This window comes from Rhipicephalus microplus, chromosome 7 (assembly GCF_043290135.1).
Source record: "Rhipicephalus microplus isolate Deutch F79 chromosome 7, USDA_Rmic, whole genome shotgun sequence".
NCBI classification, from domain to species: Eukaryota; Metazoa; Arthropoda; class Arachnida; order Ixodida; family Ixodidae; genus Rhipicephalus; species Rhipicephalus microplus.
The window spans coordinates 105136976-105151255 of record NC_134706.1 but is presented as its reverse complement, the minus strand read 5'-3'; the positions used below and the strand labels follow the sequence as shown (position 1 = coordinate 105151255).

The window sequence follows — 14280 nt, the reverse complement described above, 5'->3', positions numbered from 1 at the left end:
ACAACATGCCTACATGCTACGCTCATGATGCGCTCGTGGCCGTTTCACTAGTTTTACATGTACCAAACACGGTATTACGCGACGCCAATGAATGACGAAAGTATGTGACTGGTGCAAACATGATAATCATGAGATGCGTGTCATGTGAGAACATGACTACATTTCAAAGTCAAGACGCAATACATTTTGACGTTACGCGGTACGCGTGCTCGCAGGCGTTCATTTGGTCGCATTATGCCGGCGCTCCTTCCCACGCCAGGCGCCGGTCCTGCCATATACTTGCAGGCGCGCGTCACACTGCGTTGCTTTGACGCATGCGCGTTTCAGCGCGTCCAGCGTCCCTCCATCCCGAAAAAAAAGAGACGCAATGTTGTCTTGGTAACGCATCGGCGTGAAATGCAGCATGTCGCATTTCGCGCCGGTTGCCGTCGGGCCCCGCCGACGGGTGGTGGTTGCACCTGGCGGCAGACTATAGTTCTCGCGTTTTGATATAGTGGCGTCACTGTGCCCACCGTGCACTCGCGTCAAGGCTACATTGGAGTATATTGGGCCCTTCATGATGCACTCACGGCCGTTCTGTTAGCTCCACTTATACCAAATTTGGTTTTACGTGACGTCGATGGATGACGAGACATTTGACTGGTGCAAACGTGATAATCCTGGCAAGCATGTCGTGTAGAGGAACATGACCATATACCACTCTCATAGCGTGTTCACGGCCATTTTGCTAGCTCCACAAACACTAAATTCGGTATCACGTGGCGTGAATAGATGATGAAGGTAAACGACACATCCAAACATGATGATCATAACACCCAAGTCATTTACAGCATCATTTACCTCCACCTCGTAGCGTTGTGCTGATTTTAAAATGACATATCAACATTTCTTATTCGTGCTTCACATATCATGGATTCCTACTGTACATGGAATCTCATTTTTTCTTTTGCGTTGATCGTCGAACTACCCCGGATCAAGTGATGTGCGTTAAAACCTCAAGTTAAAAGCCATGGTCATATAGTTGCTGTCAGTATGTCTCGCAGTTCGTCTTGTTCAAATCATCCTGATAACGACATGTAGGCATCAATCATTGTGAATGACGCTTTCTCCTTTTGAACACGTAGGCAGACATATTGGTAGTCATCATGCGGTTGAACTGCGTGATGCACAAATGCGAAATTCGTGTGAATGTATACACAACAACCTTCGTGCGTTCCAGGCACGTTGAAGAAACGAAAGTTTCATACCCTAACGATTTGAATAGTTTTTACATGTTTGGTTCGCCTATAACAATTACACGAATCCGATTCATGAATATGTACTGACGGAAGGTTGACATGCGGGATCTCAAGCCTTTCGCGTTCCACTGCAGTATCGACGCTTGTCTGACCTCGTTCCGAATAGACAGGATTGGCCGTGCGAGCGGGGATTCCAGACTGCTACACAGCCTTGGCATGTCATGCAGCAGTGTTCAGAACATTCCGATGACTTCTACGTCTTCCTAAGGCAGCTTGCCAGCGGCTGGTTGGAGGGGTGTGAATATCGAAGTGAACTTGGTATTTGCAGGTGGCTTCGAGTTCGTCAAAGAAGGCCAAAGTGATTGAACTTCAACAATGCTGTTCGTCGGTTTGTTTGGGAGCCTGGGGCGGTTGAAGAGAAGGGTGGTGGAATGGCGCTGCCGATGCAGATTCTGTGGCATTCTTTCACGAGAGGCAGCGACGATGAGGCCCCTTCATAAGGCTCCTGGTAGCCTCTAAATGTGAGGAATGATCTCCTACCATTTGTTTCAATACCAATATTTTCTTTTGATTTTGGCACGTTCTTTTGACGAAGCAGCGTTTGAACCATGACGATTCGAGCATTTGAGGATAGTTTCTATGCAGTCATCGGCAGAATAAGCTTCCGAGCAATGACGACGCACTTAGTTATTTTGCATACGCGTCTCACGTGAATCAGCCTCAAACAGTTATTACATTGTAAGAGCTTTGTTACGAAAGGTCGCACGGAATTCCGGAAATGGCCTCCGTCAACAAGCGGGCACTTGTACGTTTCCTGTCAAACCTTCCGCTATAAAAACACACATTGAAAGATTGCAGCTTGGACGACATCAGAGTTACACAATTGAAAAACAAGTTTCGAACAATCAGCGAGCGGGAACAACGGGACTTCATTTTATCAACGAATTCAACACAATAAAAACGGATTAAACAGCAACACACCCTGTCCGCGTTACGATCACTAAGCGTATGCATCTGACAATGAATAATTGGTTTGCCGCTTCAAGTACAGCCGGCACGCACAGACAAGGTTTCCCAAACGTCGTACGTTCATCTTTTTTTTACGCACCTTTTCTTTTCCCTCCCTGAAAGAAGCCAATGCATATAATTATTATTGATGGCGGTGCCGAATCACCGTCTTTTTTCAAACCTTCTGGCGCCGCTGACATACACTCGAAACACTTAAGCTTTCCTTCCCACCAATTCGCCGTAACCTTTAAAGATGGACAAAACGCCCACTGATTACACCGGAAGGGACACTACCATACGTGGGTCGTTAGACTGCCCACTTGGAGGAAGGGTTGGTGCGTGGGGTGTATTGTTGTTAGTGATGGCGTAGCTTCTTTACTGCATTGTTCACGTTCACCTTACTCTTTTGAGTTGCCGTCCCTTCCTAATCCCATTGTCTTTTTCTTTCTTCCCCTTCGTTTCTTTTTTTTCCTCTTTCTGTTTTTCTCTCTTCTCTTTCCCCCCTCTTTCTCTTCTTCGTTGATCTTTCTCTCTGTCTTCTTCCACCTATCTCAACATGCTATAAGATGGCAGGAAAAATCTCTATATATTGTTATGCCTTGAAAAAGACACGGCTTCTATTGAAACATCGGCTAAATAAACAGTTATTTAGTGTAAGAATTTCAGAAAAAATAAACTTCAATTCAAATAAGTTCAGTTATGTGACAGCGCAACTACGTTTACACTTGTAAGTTACGGGAACCGAAGTTATTCTTTAGCATATAATCTCTCTTTATATATATATATATATATATATATATATATATATATATATATATATATATATATATATATATATATATATATATATAATGCCAAGAAAGGTATTGATAGGGGAAGTTATTAGGCTAATTGTAATGTAAATGAGAAGAAAGAAAAGTGGGTGAAAAGATAACTTGCCGTGATCGGATCCTGCCCACGGCAAGTTATCTTTTCACCATCTTTTTTTCTTCTCATTTACATTACAATTGGCCTAACAACTTCCCCTATACGTTCGTTGGCATTATTGTCTGTTAGATCTCATTATATTGTGTAAAAAACGAAAAACGAGCCCTTAGGTATACACTTGTTTCACTTATCTATATATATATATATATATATATATATATATATATATATATATATATATATATATATATATATAAGAATAAAGGAGCACACTTACGAAAATTTGATAATTGTTTACTCTACGTTTCGGCCGTGGCACCGCCGTGCCACGGCCGAAACGTAGAGTAAACAATTATCAAATTTTCGTAAGTGTGCTCCTTTATTCTTATTTATAATTGCACCGGACCCACAGAATTTCTTTTTTGAATCATATATATATATATATATATATATACCTTCTTTATATATTGGAGAGGTGTAGCTATCACTCGGATGTCGAGAGACCGACTCGATCACTATTTCCACGCAAACTAGCTGGGCCTCCTGTTAGTGTTTGTAGAAATATGTGGAAGCTGAAATGGGGAACCGGCGGGCAAATTAAGGGTAGAACAAAAATTGCCTTCGCAAAGTGAAAAAAAGATGTCATATACACTGACAGTTACTGAATAGAAGAAAATTAGTGCTATTTAAGAAACAACGAGAAATATACGAGCCGAGGGTAGCTGACAAATAATCAAAAATAATTATGCATCATAATACTTCTCATTTCTGCTCATTTATATTTGTCTTCACAGCTCACTAAACTTGCAGTCGCGCCATAAGAGGCCCCCAGCTGATACTTTATTGTTCCCATCAGACATATTCTGTAACTTAGTAATAAGTGGAATTGAAATGAGACCTGTCTAGTGTACGAACAATGAAAAGTTCTTGTAGGCAATCTGTTGGTGTCACTGGAATACACTGGCTGAAGAATATATAATCTCAGCACATAAATTAATTACAAAACAATTATCAATATACCATTGCTTTTAACCATTTTTACCATATTTGTCATGAATGGCATCAGTTTGCAAGCCCTATTAAGGGCGCTGTAACTTGTGCGCTCATGATATGTCAGCAAGTTGATACATATGCAGGCTTCATACAGTTGTTAGCCAAAGGGCAAGAAAAGCATAGATGAGAACCCAAGTTAAAAACGGAAGTTGAACTCACCACGCGGACGCTTTTTGTTTGGTCTCTTTCTCTTCTATGAAGACTGGAAAAACAACATGCGCCTCTATGTGGCCTCTTTCTGGTGTCTAAAAAACAAGAAAATACATACGATGTGGCTCTTCTACTGGTACAGTCCTGCTAACGTACACAGAAATGCTCCTCGGTTTCCTCATGTGTTTTTTTTCTGATTGAGTGCTAAAGAAAACAAAAGTGTTGAATCCTAGTCTTTGTTTTGCTCATTATTTCAACTCCCAAGAGAACCCTTGGATAGGCAGCCGATACTGGCACTTTACTTCCATTATCGCGACATTTTCACTACTTGTGCGCACGAACAACTCAACGTACACAAAGCCCGGATAGCTGTGAAGTGGACACTTTTCAACGTCATCAGCACGCACTCGAAGATCTTCTGTAATATATCGGGCACTGCCTGCCAAGATGTCCGTCACTTAAGTTTACTAACAGCTTCCACTTTGCCCGATGAGGGAAGGAGTGGTAGGCATGACAAATTATCTACTAATGAAAGTGTGGGGACGGAATTTCGAGAAGCCGTTCACTCGGACATGCCCGCACGTCCCCCCAGCCCCCAGTGGTAACGCAAGGAGAGGAATAGCTCTGCAGCATAGTTCAGGCGGTAGGATTGATAAATTTTTTTACTTCACATTCCAAGCTGAAGGCTGCTAATTTATTATTTGTTCTGTAGTGCTACTGGATGTAAAAAAAGAAGCCGTAACTAAAGTAGGTCCTTCAAAATGAATGCTGATTAGTTGTTGAGGACATGCTGTCCTTTTCACGGCCCGTGCTACAGTGAAGCTTTTCTCTTTTCAGATGGAGCAACGAATCCAATATTGAGAAGTAGTGAGCTTCATATTACAAGTTATGACGAGAACGTAATGATTTTATTGAACTGGCTGCCGCAGTAACTGCTTAATTTAGGAGCAAAAGCAAAGTCTTTTGTACTACTTCAAATTCTATGCAGCAGTACCTTGCTGCAAGTAGGAGAAGTATGATACCGCCCGCAGGTATTTAATTTTGGCGAAATACATTATTGGCATTCATGCTGAGCGGTTATGGTTAAGTGACATGACCTAGCTAAGATGAGCCTCTTGCTCAGCTAGCTCACAATCTTAGTTGTAAGTTTTTTTGTAATACACTACTTCTAACATAAAATTTACTGACTTTCACATTGTTACGGAGAATGTACCTAGCACTTGTACTGGAATATTGGCCATCTTGCGTCATCATCAGTGCCATTCATCATTATTATCATTTCTTAACAACTTCGTGCAGCGTTGGAGCTAAGACTACGCGCATCTTGCCACGAGCGACAGCATACAGCTTCGACACTACCCGCAGGAGAAGTTGAAGCTCCTATCTACGGCTGAACGTGCGTGATGCTGCGACGATGACCAAATGACCCAGGGACCGCCCGCCTGGTTCACCGGAGGAGAAGCAGGCCGTGTATGCCCTGCAAGACATGCAGGCAGACCACCCGGCTGCCCCACTGCGCCCATGGTCTAGAATTTCAACGCCGCCTATGGCCCCTGTCAACTGTGATGCTCCAGAACTGTCGTGTGATCCCGCATCGCCTAAAGATGGCTCTCGCTCAAACACCGCTTCGAATGATCGACGTACGCCTACGCGTTACATATCGTTAAAAGCCGGAGAAAGCCATCTGTCGGCGCCCTTCTAGATGGCTCGTACCCAAGCTAGCCATGTCGCACCATGTCTATACAGTCCACGACTCGCAACTCGGTCGCCGCCTGCACGACCGACGATGCGACTGCCTCAGATGGTGTGGAGCCGCCGAATCCGCTGTTACCTACACCGTCGACAAAATACCTGTGTCGCCCGCTTAGCCCGGCCAGGTTCTGACCACCAGCAACAACTATGCCTGTCGAGAGCAACAGGCTGGGCTGAATGGCACCTGCGCAAGAAACGGAACCACAGCAGACGCTGTGTGTTGAAGCTTAGACATGCTGAATAGCGAACTTACTCGGTCCCCTGCTGATTTCCACGTTAACATTAACCGTCTCTCTTGCTCCTGCCAAGAGCGTGTCCGCGTCACCACCGTCGTCCGCTGCACCGTTCCCATTGTCGCCCACCAGAAACCTACCGGTTGCGAATATTCTGTTCCCGTTGAGGACGTGGACTGCTCATGGACCCTATTCGTTTTCGATTTGCACACTTTTGTATATACGCTCTCACTGCTTTTGTTCATGTTCATTTCTGCGGTAAGGAGTAATTTGTAGCGTCATCATCATCATCGTTATTTATTAACTACCAACCAGTTCACGCGCCTTCTGTGTCGGACACTGGCAGCCGCAGCCGCTCCGCTTTAGCCCTACGAATAAAGTAGCCAGACTGGGATGACCCCATCAGCTGCCTTCAAATCTCATCTCGTCTCTCTCTCTCGCTACAGGGCACATTTAGTGTGATCTTTGTACTAACTCACCGAAAGCTATGATTATCAATTATTTTGCTCTAAATGGCCGACATGTACAAGTGTACAGATACAGTCAACTCGTATAAGTGATCTACATGGTCATTCATCAGCTAAATATCTACCGCACATGTGGTTATTGTATATGTGTGGTTACTAAACGAATTAAAACGTACCTGAAGCTGACCTACTGTGTTGGAATGATTCCACACAAACAGCCTTCAGATGCAGCTGTTTTATTATAAAAAGTTTATGCAGCAATGACCTTCTTTTGCCGTACATTTATACATGAAACAAGCAATAAAACCTAAATAATCATAAAAGTCTCATGATTTGTGGTGCTGCACCTGTTAGTGACTCTTGCTTTAGGATATTAGGTATCAAAAAAGCAAGCAAAACTGGCCCCTGCCAAAAACACACAATGGAAGAAAGATTTATTATGCACGAAATTCACCTTTTGCAAAAGTTTTCTCCTGACGTTTTACCTAGGCTACTGTTTATTGCTTTAGAATATTTGGTATCAGAAAAACAAGCAAAACTGGCTCCTACCAAAAACACACAATGGAAGAAAGATTTAATATGCCCGAAATTCACCTTTTGCAAAAGCTTTCTCCGGACGTTTTACCTAGGCTACTGTTTATTGCTGCCATATCACATTTTCCATATTATGAATTTCATCAAATCAGCTCACATTTTTAAGAGAGATGTGTACCTAAAAATTGATTTCAAAGCATTCAAAACATCCACAATTCTACGTTCGTATAGGGGCAGCATTATCATTTGATTTAATGATCTTCATGTTTCCTGTAAAATCTTTAGGCAGTTTAGCTCTAACTTGAACGTTATTCGGATTTGTTTCGTTTATCTGCCGCACTATTGTTTTGCTACATTCTGTATATTATTCAATGGTGTCCTCCTGCCTTGAGTAAAACTTTTCTGCTTTTACTAGGCCCACCGTGGTTGTCTAGTGGCTAAGGCACTCGGCTTCTAGTCCACGCGTTGCGGGATCAAATCCTGGCTACGGCGAATGCATTTTTAATGAAGGTGAAATAGCTATAGGCCCATGTGTTCTGATTTGTGTGCATTTTGAAGAACCCCTGGTGGTCGAAATTTCCGTAGCCCTTCACTACGGCGTCTCTAATAATCGTATAGAGTTTTTGGGACGTTAAACCCGCATATTAAAAAAATCGTTAGACTGAAACTACTAATTGAAATAGTTGGCACAATATAAGTTCTATATTGCATAAACGAACAAGTGTATGCAGGTAAAAGTTACCTTGCAACTGCTCAAACAGAAAAAGACTGCCAACTGTTTAGGTCGCAAAGAACTCACAAAATCAACACATCAGAAAAATACATGCCGTAATGCAAAGACCTGATTCCAAAAATGAACATGTATTGAGCTTCAAGCAAAGCTTGTCCTAGTTTTCAAAGTTCCACCATTATTCCTTAAAATCACAGAAAGCATTGCAAAGAGCCTGGCTTTATAAAAGGCTTGAAACAGGAGCTGCAGGTAGTACATCCGAGTATAGAGCCAGTCACCAGCATACACGATACCGCAGCCTGATGTCTGCTTCTGTCCTTTGCTTTAATTTTACAATCGTCAATACCATTAAGCATTCATCTCGAAGGGCTTTTTCGAGAGCTGTTGCACAGCTCACCACGAAAATTATTCATCACACTTTTTCGCAGCAACATATACGGCTGTGTTTGCAGGAACTTCTGACGTTGTAGTTTCTGTGATTTTTTGCGATAGTCTTTTTAGGAATGTTCTTCACAGGCTTTTGCGTCAACGTAGGCTTAATGTTAAGTAATAAATGAAAACTCATAACTTGTTCTACTGGTGGAAACAAGCGCGTGAGAGGACAGAACGAACGCAGCTGAAGCAGAGGTGGAATGTCATATATCTTTCAACCGAAGGAGGGGGGGGGGCTGGCGCTTAAGGTAATATCCCCCGGCGTACAACACCTGCCATCGATTACTCCTCAAGCAGAGGAAATGCCTCGCTAATATTTCCTCGGTCGAAAGAGTGTAGTCACCGCAGGAGGAAGGGTGAACTACTCAAGCATAAGTTGTGCACTTTCAGCATGAGGGCGTGGGCAATAGCACTGATGGATATATGTTAAGTGCTAACTCAACATATATCACTACGCACGAAAACAAAAACGTAGAAACGTCAAGAGCTATGCAAGAAGGGGTAGATACAGCTGACCTCCAATATGCGCAAATTATGAAAGGGGTGAAAGAGCTAACACACGCACACTGAATGAAGATTAGATCAAGCGCGTTAAAGCCTTAGATGGTAAATTTATTGGCTGTAAGGTAAATGATGAGTTCCATTAACGGGAACCCACACAAAAAAGGATTCATAGAAAACTCCTCTAGCAGAATATCATCAGTAGCTCGGTGGTTCACTCCACCAACCCACTGCTTATTACTCAGGTCGAGTGGCATAGCACCTCAGGGCAACCAACGAAGCTGCAATGACTATGCTATGTTTCAACACTTCATGAACACATAGCAAATGCCAAAGAGATGATGAGAACACAGAACCACGACCGCGTCATCTCAAATTGTTTATTTATACAACAAACTAGGCCCATCGGCACCGTCACATATGCCTCTGTCACAATTACTGAACAAATAAACTCCAATTAAGAAGGTCTAGAGGTCGCGATGGCATTCGCCATTGAGAGACCCCGGAAGCTAATACACCACAAAATCATGTAATAAAAAAACACCGTGTACTATGCAGGCAGGCTAATTTTTTGTTTTGAATCCTGATTACTGGCCCCCTCACGTGCTTATGGCACTTGTTTGTTTTGTGGAAGTCTCCTGGGATTTTTTTGTTAACTTTTCTTTTGTGGGATGATAGAATACGTGGCTCAAAAAGGATGATGAATACCAGCTATATCAACTGCGGTCAACCAAACGCAACTGCAAACAAATACAGTGAATTGACTCTTACAGCCTCATTTTGGTTCTTATGCAATGGCTGCTTAGCTCAATGTGCTAGATATCGCATCTTACTCTCTAACGAAGCCCATGCCTACGATAACTATAATTCTGCGACAAAGTTACTTCATCGCCACCTTGTGGGCAATATCGGCGTAACATAGTTGAGTTTGGTTAAGGTGGTGTTTGTATAGCAGAGTTAGGGTGTACAGAATTCGGCGATTCATGATTAAGAAAGCTAACTGCGAAAGCACATGAGACACGAGGTGTTTATTCGCGCACGTTTGGTGCTTTGGGCCTCTGCTACAAGAAAGAGGTTAAGTGCACCATGTTTTCTAAATAAACGTTTTGTTCGTAGTGTCTTGTTATAGTTCATATTGTAGGTGGCGCGTAAACTATTAACACAATGAACTGACTAGACAGTGCGGTGTAGATGTAAATTCGCTGCCCGATTTCTCCGACGCATAAGGTTGATTACAAAATGAGTTTACATTTGACGGCAAAAGAAAAACTTCGATTCCTTTGTTCATTTTCTTAAACAGACTGGAATGCGAAAGCCACATTTTTATATCTTAGGAGCGCTGGCACCCTTCAGAAGCGTTCCCCATTTTACATGGTTTAGCACTGCCTCCAAGATCGTCGACCCCACCTGGTCTCTTATTACCGGATGAACTTTGACTAGTTTACGATGAGAAGTGGTGGCGCCCCGAGAGCCCATGACGACACCATTACATCTTCGGAATTTAGGTGATCTGTGCCACCATCGGTCGTCACAAGGCGACGTCCTCTTGTGATCGTTTTTCGTCTCACTCGTGCCTGAGAACGCAGAATTCAAGACGCCGCCTCCGCGCGAAAGCAACGCCAATGGTTAAATTCTATTTTCATGAGAAATTTATTGCTGTCGCCTTAAAAAGTGATTCAAGCATGTCGATTATTTTCTGCGGTGAATTTGCATTTGCCAGCACTAAATGAATGACCTGTCTCCCTTAGTGAGCAGAAAGTCAGTGTGACAGCAAGCGTCTATTGCACGCACCAGCTTTAGTTCCTATCACTGACTGCGCTATGTATGTTGAACCTGCTTTCGCAGCTATAAACTTCTGCACAAGTTGCCTATAGCTTAGACACACCACAATTCCATAAACTACAATGTATTGAGGGCCTAGGTAATTCATTCTTAAGACGAATGCTAGCGCTCACTTGAGGATTCAGAAGGAGGCGGACGAGGAGAAAAAAATTATTCAGAAAAAAAAACTAATACAAGCGATTACGGTCGGGCTTATGTCCTCAGCTGCGCTGCAACGAGCAGCTTGCTGGGCCTGGTCAAAAAAATGATTGGCTCTGTTTCGCCTCGTCCGCAAGCCATGCCTCCCACTGCCTGTGTAACGTGTGTGTGGTTGTTTAGTAATATGTGGGCTCTCTATCTGTGTGTGCCTCACGGTGCACTCGCATGCTATGCGACAGTATGCCGGTGTGCCTGAACACAACAAACACATTTAGGTAAATCGTGTGGATATGTGAGGGCCTCATGGTGCACACGCATGCTATAGGACAGTCTGGTGGTATGTCTGAACACAACGAACACATTAAGGTAAATCGTGTGGAATATGTTTTGCCTTATGTGGTACAATTTGTAAAAGCTATCGGTTTTCGTGCGTCTTCAATCCTGACTGTGTTGGCCATCGAAGTCCTTATGTGAAACGTCATACTCTCTTCATCACTTCCTTTAGGCACGCAAGAAAGTACACTGAAAGATGCTTACGAACAGCTTATTTAGATCTTGCATGCTCCATATTATTGACTACTTGCAATATTCTTAAATATGGGAGCTTATGAATAAATAATACACGTCAGAACGTACGAATATATCATTCAATGAATGTCCATAAAGGCTAATTCTATGGTTGTCATTCATGGCCAGCGCACATATTGGAAAACAGGACACCTTTTAACAGAAACTCACAAAAGGCACATATGTTGTATATTTCGTGGGCCTATGTGGCGTACTAAATAACAGATAGCTAAATGACAAAACGGTTGCCTCAAAGTATTCCTTTTTGAGCTGCTGTGGAAGGTCGCGTCAGAAAAAGAACGAGTCTCAACAATAGAACATAATAACTGCGTATTCAACTAGCAGCAGCATTGCGCCAGCATTCTGACGTATCCTGTGATATGTTGCGCTACATGGTCGTAAGAGAGGAGACAGTTGCGGATACACGAGACAAACCCGGAAAAAGCGCAAACACAGCAGAAAGGCAGCATTTGTACGAAAAAACGACAAAATAGGGAAAGTATTCGAGCCGAAATCAAAGAACATGAAAATTTGGCACATTCGTAAGCACTGCAACTTTATCGCTGAGGGAAGTGGAAATTGAATTCCTTAGTGACACACTCCTACACTAGCAAAGACGGGTGAGCTGATGTCACAGGTCCCGTTAATTAGGAAGGCGATTGCCGGGCTAATTCCAAGGGCCGAAGTACCAGCCCCCCGAACCGCACCACGAAAGCGTGGACAATTTAGAAGTGGTCCTTTTCGGCGCGCCAGCGGACGCCGGCTGTGGCCCAAAGAACAAGTCAGAGCCGAGAGTTGATAAACAAAACAAAATTATATTCTCAACAATGGTACATCAAAACAATACACAAGTATGCACCCTCCACAAACGTTGAGTACAATATGTCACCAATCAAACAACGTACTAAACTTAAAGACTAAAGAGATAAGAAACCTATTCAGTCCAAAGTTCTTGGAAAAAAAGTCTGGGTGATACTCTTCCGAGAATATTCACTCAAAGTCCAGCGTTGTTTTCGTTCCGCTGCCCCCGAAGTTTCTCTTCCACGAAACCTCGCGTCTTCACTTGGCCCCCGAAGTTTCTCTTCCAGAAAATCTCGTGTCTTCAATTGGCCACTCTCCAAGCTTCAAACATCTTCACCGGAAACACGTCGGCTTCACACACGCAGCTGTTGCCACGCGTCTTCGCTCGATAGCAGTAGACACGCGCTCTTGCCTGTAGCTCGAGCCTTCACCCCTCAGGTGGAAATCCTCTTCTTCTCCTGCTTTGTCCGTACGGACAAAACCTTCACCGACTACACGGCGGAATCCGTCCGTGCTCTGGCGCTAGCTTCCGTCTTCTCCTCCCTTTGTCCCGGAAGACAAAGGGCTTTGCCCACAAGGCGATACACCCTACGCTCTCTGGCGCATACTTTCTTCTCCTGATCTCTCATCTCTGCTGCTCAGTTAAATACCTTCCGCGCGCAAAACCAAAAAGTTCTCATCATTTCGTCGGCGCGATACGCAGCGAAGGTGAGGGAGAGGGCGAGATGGCTCGAAGGCTGTCCGCGATGAATGACTCAACCCGGCATCACCCCGCCCCTTCCCATCTAGAACATTCGAGGGCTTACTCGGGCGCCGATGTGGTGTGAGGAGGTTCGTCGGCGAACCCACGCTCCGAGGGAGACAGTCGCGCGCCCGGGAGTCTTTAGATGTTTGTTTTAATCTTTTTTTATCGTTGACCTCGCGGCGTCGACCTCGCGTGGCGTTGACCTCACGGCGTTGACCTCGCGAGAATTCGGCGGTGCGCCCTTTTTGAGCGCTCGTTTTGTGACAGCTGAAGAGCGCTCTGCTTCATTCACACGCGCACCATCTGTGATGTGAGTTTCACTTGACCGGTTTCATTTATCACAATTATATGGTCACACTTTCACTCCTTCTTTTGTTTTCTTTCTTAATATCGAGTGGCAGCCGTGAATGACGCCTAACCAAGGTGGAAAGGTGGGCATGTTGGTATTCCAGGTTTAAGAAGGGTAAGATCGCACTGAATACGAATACACAAACAAAGGACACACACACACACGAAATGCTTACAGCCGAGATTTTGCGCTCACCAGTTGTGGTTGTGTTTTTTCCTTGTCTTTGTTGGTCTCCCTAGTCATGCGGAGTGTCGCCGAATATTAAGTCCATGCAGCGCAATGCCTAGCTTGTAGAAACTCGCCTAAAGCAGTTTTTTACTGAGCATTCTCGCACTGAATCCGTCTTAGTCGCAGAGCCTTACTGCTTTTCCGTCTTCGCCGTCTTATTTCGTAGCCACGGTCGGCGGTGTGTGCTTGCGGTAACGCTGCGGGGACGCTAGTACTTTTGCGATTGCAGTGTAGCATGCAGCCGCTTCATGCTTAAATATTTGATGTCGAGTTGATAGCCGCGTGGAAGTATCCGCTGATTGTGTCACCTGATCTCTCCCCACTACCCCCATGAGTGTGCAGAGTGTTATGATCGGCCTCTATGGCTTGCATTCACCTAAACGCGTAAGACATTGCACCTGAGCCTACCCTGACTTCTTTCGGGTCAGCGCTCTCAGAGATGTGCCAAGGATGACGACAACAAGAAAGTCGTTAATAAGGTTATCCAGGACTGGCACCCTTCATTAAACCCTTTGGACACGCCTGACCGACTGATGGATTAGGAAGAGCCGTTGGCCGTCGAGGCGGCATGCTTTGTTCGTCAAG

At 44.1% G+C, this 14280-nt stretch overlaps 1 pseudogene; it reads right to left on the bottom strand.

Annotated features, from left to right (window-relative positions):
- Positions 1-6094: 6094 nt before the first annotated feature.
- LOC142767831 (uncharacterized) overlaps positions 6095-14280 on the bottom strand; it is a 164058-nt pseudogene continuing 155872 nt past the window's right edge.